The sequence below is a fragment of the Stigmatopora argus genome, unplaced genomic scaffold (genome assembly GCF_051989625.1).
Source record: "Stigmatopora argus isolate UIUO_Sarg unplaced genomic scaffold, RoL_Sarg_1.0 HiC_scaffold_38, whole genome shotgun sequence".
Lineage (NCBI taxonomy): Eukaryota > Metazoa > Chordata > Actinopteri > Syngnathiformes > Syngnathidae > Stigmatopora > Stigmatopora argus.
The window spans coordinates 468,243-480,222 of NW_027520052.1; positions in this window are offsets into that span (position 1 = coordinate 468,243).

Consider the following 11,980-nt stretch of genomic DNA (forward strand, 5'->3'; position numbering starts at 1 on the left):
TGGCTCAGCCATTTTGGCTCTGCTGCCATTTTGGCTCTGCTGCCATTTTGGCTCTGCTGCCATTTTGGCTCTGCTGCCATTTTGGCTCTGCTGCCATTTTGGCTCTGCTGCCATTTTGGCTCTGCTGCCATTTTGGCTCTGCTGCCATTTTGGCTCTGCTGCCATTTTGGCTCTGCTGCCATTTTGGCTCTGCTGCCATTTTGGCTCTGCTGCCATTTTGGCTCTGCTGCCATTTTGGCTCTGCTGCCATTTTGGCTCAGCTCGTGTGGTCCCCTTGTCAGTGTAAACATTTGAAATATTTTTTGGAGGGTATATTTGATTCTTGTTGATAAAGGTTTAATGAGAATGACTTTATATTGTTAATTTTAATTTATAAGATTTTCAGATGTTGTTGTGCCTTGTAATTTCTTCAAACTAAAAAGTACCGCAGCTCTAAATAGGTTACAGGTTCTTCTACCGACCTTTAATCACGTCACCTACAAGTCCAACTCATCCAATTGACGACATGCGCGCATCCCAGAATGCATCACATATCCCAGAATCCAACGTGTGGACGCCATCTTTGAAGTCGTCAAAAGTAAGTTTATCTTCTAATTGATTAATGTTTTATCCTTGCTGCCCCCTTGTGGCCATTCTGACTCAGCTCTTGTGGTCCCCTTGCTGCCCCCTTGTGGCCATTCTGGCTCAGCTCATGTGGTCCCATTGCTGCCTCCTTGTGGCCATTTTGGCTCAGCTTGTGTGGTCCACTTGCTGCCCCCTTGTTGCCATTTGGCTCAGCCATTTTGGCTCAGCCATTTTGGCTCAGCCATTTTGGCTCTGCTGCCATTTTGGCTCTGCTGCCATTTTGGCTCTGCTGCCATTTTGGCTCTGCTGCCATTTTGGCTCTGCTGCCATTTTGGCTCTGCTGCCATTTTGGCTCTGCTGCCATTTTGGCTCTGCTGCCATTTTGGCTCTGCTGCCATTTTGGCTCTGCTGCCATTTTGGCTCTGCTGCCATTTTGGCTCTGCTGCCATTTTGGCTCTGCTGCCATTTTGGCTCTGCTGCCATTTTGGCTCTGCTGCCATTTTGGCTCTGCTGCCATTTTGGCTCTGCTGCCATTTTGGCTCTGCTGCCATTTTGGCTCTGCTGCCATTTTGGCTCTGCTGCCATTTTGGCTCAGCTCGTGTGGTCCCCTTGTCAGTGTAAACATTTGAAATATTTTTTGGAGGGTATATTTGATTCTTGTTGATAAAGGTTTAATGAGAATGACTTTATATTGTTAATTTTAATTTATAAGATTTTCAGATGTTGTTGTGCCTTGTAATTTCTTCAAACTAAAAAGTACCGCAGCTCTAAATAGGTTACAGGTTCTTCTACCGACCTTTAATCACGTCACCTACAAGTCCAACTCATCCAATTGACGACATGCGCGCATCCCAGAATGCATCACATATCCCAGAATCCAACGTGTGGACGCCATCTTTGAAGTCGTCAAAAGTAAGTTTATCTTCTAATTGATTAATGTTTTATCCTTGCTGCCCCCTTGTGGCCATTTTGACTCAGCTCTTGTGGTCCCCTTGTGGCCATTTTGGCTCTGCCCATTTGGCTCTGCCCATTTGGCTCTGCCCATTTGGCTCTGCCCATTTGGCTCTGCCCATTTGTGCTCTGCCCATTTGTGCTCTGCCCATTTGTGCTCTGCCCATTTGTGCTCTGCCCATTTGTGCTCTGCCCATTTGTGCTCTGCCCATTTGTGCTCTGCCCATTTGTGCTCTGCCCATTTGGCTCTGCCCATTTGGCTCTGCCCATTTGGCTCTGCCCATTTGTGCTCTGCCCATTTGGCTCTGCCCATTTGGCTCTGCCCATTTGTGCTCTGCCCATTTGTGCTCTGCCCATTTGTGCTCTGCCCATTTGGCTCTGCCCATTTGGCTCTGCCCATTTGGCTCTGCCCATTTGTGCTCTGCCCATTTGTGCTCTGCCCATTTGTGCTCTGCCCATTTGTGCTCTGCCCATTTGTGCTCTGCCCATTTGGCTCTGCCCATTTGGCTCTGCCCATTTGGCTCTGCCCATTTGGCTCTGCCCATTTGTGCTCTGCCCATTTGTGCTCTGCCCATTTGGCTCTGCCCATTTGTGCTCTGCCCATTTGTGCTCTGCCCATTTGTGCTCTGCCCATTTGTGCTCTGCCCATTTGTGCTCTGCCCATTTGGCTCTGCCCATTTGGCTCTGCCCATTTGGCTCTGCCCATTTGGCTCTGCCCATTTGGGCTCTGCCCATTTGGGCTCTGCCCATTTGGGCTCTGCCCATTTGGGCTCTGCCCATTTGTGCTCTGCCCATTTGTGCTCTGCCCATTTGTGCTCTGCCCATTTGTGCTCTGCCCATTTGTGCTCTGCCCATTTGGCTCTGCCCATTTGTGCTCTGCCCATTTGTGCTCTGCCCATTTGTGCTCTGCCCATTTGTGCTCTGCCCATTTGTGCTCTGCCCATTTGTGCTCTGCCCATTTGTGCTCTGCCCATTTGGCTCTGCCCATTTGGCTCTGCCCATGTGTGCTCTGCCCATTTGTGCTCTGCCCATTTGTGCTCTGCCCATTTGTGCTCTGCTGCCATTTTGGCTCTGCTGCCATTTTGGCTCTGCTGCCATTTTGGCTCTGCTGCCATTTTGGCTCTGCTGCCATTTTGGCTCTGCTGCCATTTTGGCTCTGCTGCCATTTTGGCTCTGCTGCCATTTTGGCTCTGCTGCCATTTCGGCTCTGCTGCCATTTCGGCTCTGCTGCCATTTCGGCTCTGCTGCCATTTTGGCTCTGCTGCCATTTTGGCTCAGCTCGTGTGGTCCCCTTGTCAGTGTAAACATTTGAAATATTTTTTGGAGGGTATATTTGATTCTTGTTGATAAAGGTTTAATGAGAATGACTTTATATTGTTAATTTTAATTTATAAGATTTTCAGATGTTGTTGTGCCTTGTAATTTCTTCAAACTAAAAGGTACCGCAGCTCTAAATAGGTTACAGGTTCTTCTACCGACCTTTAATCACGTCACCTACAAGTCCAACTCATCCAATTGACGACATGCACGCATCCCAGAATGCATCACATATCCCAGAATCCAACGTGTGGACGCCATCTTTGAAGTCGTCAAAAGTAAGTTTATCTTCTAATTGATTAATGTTTTATCCTTGCTGCCCCCTTGTGGCCATTCTGACTCAGCTCTTGTGGTCCCCTTGCTGCCCCCTTGTGGCCATTCTGGCTCAGCTCATGTGGTACCATTGCTGCCTCCTTGTGGCCATTTTGGCTCAGCTTGTGTGGTCCACTTGCTGCCCCATTGTTGCCATTTTGGCTCTGCCATTTTGGCTCTGCTGCCATTTTGGCTCTGCTGCCATTTTGGCTCTGCTGCCATTTTGGCTCTGCTGCCATTTTGGCTCTGCCGCCATTTTGGCTCTGCCGCCATTTTGGCTCTGCCGCCATTTTGGCTCTGCCGCCATTTTGGCACTGCCGCCATTTTGGCTCAGCTCGTGTGGTCCCCTTGTCAGTGTAAACATTTGAAATATTTTTTGGAGGGTATATTTGATTCTTGTTGATAAAGGTTTAATGAGAATGACTTTATATTGTTAATTTTAATTTATAAGATTTTCAGATGTTGTTGTGCCTTGTAATTTCTTCAAACTAAAAAGTACCGCAGCTCTAAATAGGTTACAGGTTCTTCTACCGACCTTTAATCACGTCACCTACAAGTCCAACTCATCCAATTGACGACATGCGCGCATCCCAGAATGCATCACATATCCCAGAATCCAACGTGTGGACGCCATCTTTGAAGTCGTCAAAAGTAAGTTTATCTTCTAATTGATTAATGTTTTATCCTTGCTGCCCCTTGTGGCCATTCTGACTCAGCTCTTGTGGTCCCCTTGCTGCCCCCTTGTGGCCATTCTGGCTCAGCTCATGTGGTCCCATTGCTGCCTCCTTGTGGCCATTTTGGCTCAGCTTGTGTGGTCCACTTGCTGCCCCCTTGTTGCCATTTGGCTCAGCCATTTTGGCTCAGCCATTTTGGCTCAGCCATTTTGGCTCAGCCATTTTGGCTCAGCCATTTTGGCTCAGCCATTTTGGCTCAGCCATTTTGGCTCTGCTGCCATTTTGGCTCTGCTGCCATTTTGGCTCTGCTGCCATTTTGGCTCTGCTGCCATTTTGGCTCTGCTGCCATTTTGGCTCTGCTGCCATTTTGGCTCTGCTGCCATTTTGGCTCTCCTGCCATTTTGGCTCTGCTGCCATTTTGGCTCTGCTGCCATTTTGGCTCTGCTGCCATTTTGGCTCTGCTGCCATTTTGGCTCTGCTGCCATTTTGGCTCTGCTGCCATTTTGGCTCTGCTGCCATTTTGGCTCAGCTCGTGTGGTCCCCTTGTCAGTGTAAACATTTGAAATATTTTTTGGAGGGTATATTTGATTCTTGTTGATAAAGGTTTAATGAGAATGACTTTATATTGTTAATTTTAATTTATAAGATTTTCAGTTGTTGTTGTGCCTTGTAATTTCTTCAAACTAAAAAGTACCGCAGCTCTAAATAGGTTACAGGTTCTTCTACCGACCTTTAATCACGTCACCTACAAGTCCAACTCATCCAATTGACGACATGCGCGCATCCCAGAATGCATCACATATCCCAGAATCCAACGTGTGGACGCCATCTTTGAAGTCGTCAAAAGTAAGTTTATCTTCTAATTGATTAATGTTTTATCCTTGCTGCCCCCTTGTGGCCATTCTGACTCAGCTCTTGTGGTCCCCTTGCTGCCCCCTTGTGGCCATTCTGGCTCAGCTCATGTGGTCCCATTGCTGCCTCCTTGTGGCCATTTTGGCTCAGCTTGTGTGGTCCACTTGCTGCCCCCTTGTTGCCATTTTGGCTCAGCCATTTTGGCTCAGCCATTTTGGCTCTGCTGCCATTTTGGCTCTGCTGCCATTTTGGCTCTGCTGCCATTTTGGCTCTGCTGCCATTTTGGCTCTGCTGCCATTTTGGCTCTGCTGCCATTTTGGCTCTGCTGCCATTTTGGCTCTGCTGCCATTTTGGCTCTGCTGCCATTTTGGCTCTGCTGCCATTTTGGCTCTGCTGCCATTTTGGCTCTGCTGCCATTTTGGCTCTGCTGCCATTTTGGCTCTGCTGCCATTTTGGCTCTGCTGCCATTTTGGCTCTGCTGCCATTTTGGCTCAGCTCGTGTGGTCCCCTTGTCAGTGTAAACATTTGAAATATTTTTTGGAGGGTATATTTGATTCTTGTTGATAAAGGTTTAATGAGAATGACTTTATATTGTTAATTTTAATTTATAAGATTTTCAGATGTTGTTGTGCCTTGTAATTTCTTCAAACTAAAAAGTACCGCAGCTCTAAATAGGTTACAGGTTCTTCTACCGACCTTTAATCACGTCACCTACAAGTCCAACTCATCCAATTGACGACATGCGCGCATCCCAGAATGCATCACATATCCCAGAATCCAACGTGTGGACGCCATCTTTGAAGTCGTCAAAAGTAAGTTTATCTTCTAATTGATTAATGTTTTATCCTTGCTGCCCCCTTGTGGCCATTCTGACTCAGCTCTTGTGGTCCCCTTGCTGCCCCCTTGTGGCCATTCTGGCTCAGCTCATGTGGTCCCATTGCTGCCTCCTTGTGGCCATTTTGGCTCAGCTTGTGTGGTCCACTTGCTGCCCCCTTGTTGCCATTTGGCTCAGCCATTTTGGCTCAGCCATTTTGGCTCTGCCATTTTGGCTCTGCTGCCATTTTGGCTCTGCTGCCATTTTGGCTCTGCTGCCATTTTGGCTCTGCTGCCATTTTGGCTCAGCTGCCATTTTGGCTCTGCTGCCATTTTGGCTCTCCTGCCATTTTGGCTCTCCTGCCATTTTGGCTCTCCTGCCATTTTGGCTCTCCTGCCATTTTGGCTCTGCTGCCATTTTGGCTCTGCTGCCATTTTGGCTCTGCTGCCATTTTGGCTCTGTTGCCATTTTGGCTCTGCTGCCATTTTGGCTCTGCTGCCATTTTGGCTCTGCTGCCATTTTGGCTCTGCTGCCATTTTGGCTCTGCTGCCATTTTGGCTCAGCTCGTGTGGTCCCCTTGTCAGTGTAAACATTTGAAATATTTTTTGGAGGGTATATTTGATTCTTGTTGATAAAGGTTTAATGAGAATGACTTTATATTGTTAATTTTAATTTATAAGATTTTCAGATGTTGTTGTGCCTTGTAATTTCTTCAAACTAAAAAGTACCGCAGCTCTAAATAGGTTACAGGTTCTTCTACCGACCTTTAATCACGTCACCTACAAGTCCAACTCATCCAATTGACGACATGCGCGCATCCCAGAATGCATCACATATCCCAGAATCCAACGTGTGGACGCCATCTTTGAAGTCGTCAAAAGTAAGTTTATCTTCTAATTGATTAATGTTTTATCCTTGCTGCCCCCTTGTGGCCATTCTGACTCAGCTCTTGTGGTCCCCTTGCTGTCCCCTTGTGGCCATTCTGGCTCAGCTCATGTGGTACCATTGCTGCCTCCTTGTGGCCATTTTGGCTCAGCTTGTGTGGTCCACTTGCTGCCCCATTGTTGCCATTTTGGCTCTGCTGCCATTTTGGCTCTGCTGCCATTTTGGCTCTGCTGCCATTTTGGCTCTGCTGCCATTTTGGCTCTGCTGCCATTTTGGCTCTGCTGCCATTTTGGCTCTGCTGCCATTTTGGCTCTGCTGCCATTTTGGCTCTGCTGCCATTTTGGCTCTGCTGCCATTTTGGCTCTGCTGCCATTTTGGCTCTGCTGCCATTTTGGCTCTGCTGCCATTTTGGCTCTGCTGCCATTTTGGCTCTGCTGCCATTTTGGCTCTGCTGCCATTTTGGCTCTGCTGCCATTTTGGCTCTGCTGCCATTTTGGCTCTGCTGCCATTTTGGCTCTGCTGCCATTTTGGCTCTGCTGCCATTTTGGCTCTGCTGCCATTTTGGCTCTGCTGCCATTTTGGCTCTGCTGCCATTTTGGCTCTGCTGCCATTTTGGCTCAGCTCGTGTGGTCCCCTTGTCAGTGTAAACATTTGAAATATTTTTTGGAGGGTATATTTGATTCTTGTTGATAAAGGTTTAATGAGAATGACTTTATATTGTTAATTTTAATTTATAAGATTTTCAGATGTTGTTGTGCCTTGTAATTTCTTCAAACTAAAAAGTACCGCAGCTCTAAATAGGTTACAGGTTCTTCTACCGACCTTTAATCACGTCACCTACAAGTCCAACTCATCCAATTGACGACATGCGCGCATCCCAGAATGCATCACATATCCCAGAATCCAACGTGTGGACGCCATCTTTGAAGTCGTCAAAAGTAAGTTTATCTTCTAATTGATTAATGTTTTATCCTTGCTGCCCCCTTGTGGCCATTTTGACTCAGCTCTTGTGGTCCCCTTGTGGCCATTTTGGCTCTGCCCATTTGGCTCTGCCCATTTGGCTCTGCCCATTTGGCTCTGCCCATTTGGCTCTGCCCATTTGTGCTCTGCCCATTTGTGCTCTGCCCATTTGTGCTCTGCCCATTTGTGCTCTGCCCATTTGTGCTCTGCCCATTTGGCTCTGCCCATTTGGCTCTGCCCATTTGTGCTCTGCCCATTTGGCTCTGCCCATTTGTGCTCTGCCCATTTGTGCTCTGCCCATTTGTGCTCTGCCCATTTGGCTCTGCCCATTTGGCTCTGCCCATTTGGCTCTGCCCATTTGGCTCTGCCCATTTGTGCTCTGCCCATTTGTGCTCTGCCCATTTGTGCTCTGCCCATTTGTGCTCTGCCCATTTGTGCTCTGCCCATTTGTGCTCTGCCCATTTGGCTCTGCCCATTTGGCTCTGCCCATTTGGCTCTGCCCATTTGGCTCTGCCCATTTGTGCTCTGCCCATTTGTGCTCTGCCCATTTGTGCTCTGCCCATTTGTGCTCTGCCCATTTGTGCTCTGCCCATTTGTGCTCTGCCCATTTGTGCTCTGCCCATTTGTGCTCTGCCCATTTGTGCTCTGCCCATTTGTGCTCTGCCCATTTGTGCTCTGCCCATTTGTGCTCTGCCCATTTGTGCTCTGCCCATTTGGCTCTGCCCATTTGGCTCTGCCCATTTGGCTCTGCCCATTTGGCTCTGCCCATTTGTGCTCTGCCCATTTGTGCTCTGCCCATTTGTGCTCTGCCCATTTGGCTCTGCCCATTTGGGCTCTGCCCATTTGGGCTCTGCCCATTTGGGCTCTGCCCATTTGTGCTCTGCCCATTTGGCTCTGCCCATTTGGCTCTGCCCATTTGTGCTCTGCCCATTTGTGCTCTGCCCATTTGTGCTCTGCCCATTTGGCTCTGCCCATTTGTGCTCTGCCCATGTGTGCTCTGCCCATTTGTGCTCTGCCCATTTGTGCTCTGCCCATTTGTGCTCTGCCCATTTGTGCTCTGCCCATTTGGCTCTGCTGCCATTTTGGCTCTGCTGCCATTTTGGCTCTGCTGCCATTTTGGCTCTGCTGCCATTTTGGCTCTGCTGCCATTTTGGCTCTGCTGCCATTTTGGCTCTGCTGCCATTTTGGCTCTGCTGCCATTTTGGCTCTGCTGCCATTTTGGCTCTGCTGCCATTTTGGCTCTGCTGCCATTTTGGCTCTGCTGCCATTTCGGCTCTGCTGCCATTTCGGCTCTGCTGCCATTTCGGCTCTGCTGCCATTTCGGCTCTGCTGCCATTTCGGCTCTGCTGCCATTTTGGCTCTGCTGCCATTTTGGCTCAGCTCGTGTGGTCCCCTTGTCAGTGTAAACATTTGAAATATTTTTTGGAGGGTATATTTGATTCTTGTTGATAAAGGTTTAATGAGAATGACTTTATATTGTTAATTTTAATTTATAAGATTTTCAGATGTTGTTGTGCCTTGTAATTTCTTCAAACTAAAAGGTACCGCAGCTCTAAATAGGTTACAGGTTCTTCTACCGACCTTTAATCACGTCACCTACAAGTCCAACTCATCCAATTGACGACATGCACGCATCCCAGAATGCATCACATATCCCAGAATCCAACGTGTGGACGCCATCTTTGAAGTCGTCAAAAGTAAGTTTATCTTCTAATTGATTAATGTTTTATCCTTGCTGCCCCCTTGTGGCCATTCTGACTCAGCTCTTGTGGTCCCCTTGCTGCCCCCTTGTGGCCATTCTGGCTCAGCTCATGTGGTACCATTGCTGCCTCCTTGTGGCCATTTTGGCTCAGCTTGTGTGGTCCACTTGCTGCCCCATTGTTGCCATTTTGGCTCTGCCATTTTGGCTCTGCTGCCATTTTGGCTCTGCTGCCATTTTGGCTCTGCTGCCATTTTGGCTCTGCTGCCATTTTGGCTCTGCCGCCATTTTGGCTCTGCCGCCATTTTGGCTCTGCCGCCATTTTGGCTCAGCTCGTGTGGTCCCCTTGTCAGTGTAAACATTTGAAATATTTTTTGGAGGGTATATTTGATTCTTGTTGATAAAGGTTTAATGAGAATGACTTTATATTGTTAATTTTAATTTATAAGATTTTCAGATGTTGTTGTGCCTTGTAATTTCTTCAAACTAAAAAGTACCGCAGCTCTAAATAGGTTACAGGTTCTTCTACCGACCTTTAATCACGTCACCTACAAGTCCAACTCATCCAATTGACGACATGCGCGCATCCCAGAATGCATCACATATCCCAGAATCCAACGTGTGGACGCCATCTTTGAAGTCGTCAAAAGTAAGTTTATCTTCTAATTGATTAATGTTTTATCCTTGCTGCCCCCTTGTGGTCATTCTGACTCAGCTCTTGTGGTCCCCTTGCTGCCCCCTTGTGGCCATTCTGGCTCAGCTCATGTGGTCCCATTGCTGCCTCCTTGTGGCCATTTTGGCTCAGCTTGTGTGGTCCACTTGCTGCCCCCTTGTTGCCATTTGGCTCAGCCATTTTGGCTCAGCCATTTTGGCTCAGCCATTTTGGCTCTGCTGCCATTTTGGCTCTGCTGCCATTTTGGCTCTGCTGCCATTTTGGCTCTGCTGCCATTTTGGCTCTCCTGCCATTTTGGCTCTGCTGCCATTTTGGCTCTGCTGCCATTTTGGCTCTGCTGCCATTTTGGCTCTGCTGCCATTTTGGCTCTGCTGACATTTTGGCTCTGCTGACATTTTGGCTCTGCTGCCATTTCGGCTCTGCTGCCATTTTGGCTCTGCTGCCATTTTGGCTCTGCTGCCATTTTGGCTCAGCTCGTGTGGTCCCCTTGTCAGTGTAAACATTTGAAATATTTTTTGGAGGGTATATTTGATTCTTGTTGATAAAGGTTTAATGAGAATGACTTTATATTGTTAATTTTAATTTATAAGATTTTCAGATGTTGTTGTGCCTTGTAATTTCTTCAAACTAAAAAGTACCGCAGCTCTAAATAGGTTACAGGTTCTTCTACCGACCTTTAATCACGTCACCTACAAGTCCAACTCATCCAATTGACGACATGCGCGCATCCCAGAATGCATCACATATCCCAGAATCCAACGTGTGGACGCCATCTTTGAAGTCGTCAAAAGTAAGTTTATCTTCTAATTGATTAATGTTTTATCCTTGCTGCCCCCTTGTGGCCATTCTGACTCAGCTCTTGTGGTCCCCTTGCTGCCCCCTTGTGGCCATTCTGGCTCAGCTCATGTGGTCCCATTGCTGCCTCCTTGTGGCCATTTTGGCTCAGCTTGTGTGGTCCACTTGCTGCCCCCTTGTTGCCATTTGGCTCAGCCATTTTGGCTCAGCCATTTTGGCTCAGCCATTTTGGCTCTGCCATTTTGGCTCTGCTGCCATTTTGGCTCTGCTGCCATTTTGGCTCTGCTGCCATTTTGGCTCTGCTGCCATTTTGGCTCTGCCGCCATTTTGGCTCTGCCGCCATTTTGGCTCTGCCGCCATTTTGGCTCTGCCGCCATTTTGGCTCTGCCGCCATTTTGGCTCAGCTCGTGTGGTCCCCTTGTCAGTGTAAACATTTGAAATATTTTTTGGAGGGTATATTTGATTCTTGTTGATAAAGGTTTAATGAGAATGACTTTATATTGTTAATTTTAATTTATAAGATTTTCAGATGTTGTTGTGCCTTGTAATTTCTTCAAACTAAAAAGTACCGCAGCTCTAAATAGGTTACAGGTTCTTCTACCGACCTTTAATCACGTCACCTACAAGTCCAACTCATCCAATTGACGACATGCGCGCATCCCAGAATGCATCACATATCCCAGAATCCAACGTGTGGACGCCATCTTTGAAGTCGTCAAAAGTAAGTTTATCTTCTAATTGATTAATGTTTTATCCTTGCTGCCCCTTGTGGCCATTCTGACTCAGCTCTTGTGGTCCCCTTGCTGCCCCCTTGTGGCCATTCTGGCTCAGCTCATGTGGTCCCATTGCTGCCTCCTTGTGGCCATTTTGGCTCAGCTTGTGTGGTCCACTTGCTGCCCCCTTGTTGCCATTTGGCTCAGCCATTTTGGCTCAGCCATTTTGGCTCAGCCATTTTGGCTCAGCCATTTTGGCTCAGCCATTTTGGCTCAGCCATTTTGGCTCTGCTGCCATTTTGGCTCTGCTGCCATTTTGGCTCTGCTGCCATTTTGGCTCTGCTGCCATTTTGGCTCTGCTGCCATTTTGGCTCTGCTGCCATTTTGGCTCTGCTGCCATTTTGGCTCTGCTGCCATTTTGGCTCTGCTGCCATTTTGGCTCTGCTGCCATTTTGGCTCTGCTGCCATTTTGGCTCTGCTGCCATTTTGGCTCTGCTGCCATTTTGGCTCTGCTGCCATTTTGGCTCAGCTCGTGTGGTCCCCTTGTCAGTGTAAACATTTGAAATATTTTTTGGAGGGTATATTTGATTCTTGTTGATAAAGGTTTAATGAGAATGACTTTATATTGTTAATTTTAATTTATAAGATTTTCAGTTGTTGTTGTGCCTTGTAATTTCTTCAAACTAAAAAGTACCGCAGCTCTAAATAGGTTACAGGTTCTTCTACCGACCTTTAATCACGTCACCTACAAGTCCAACTCATCCAATTGAC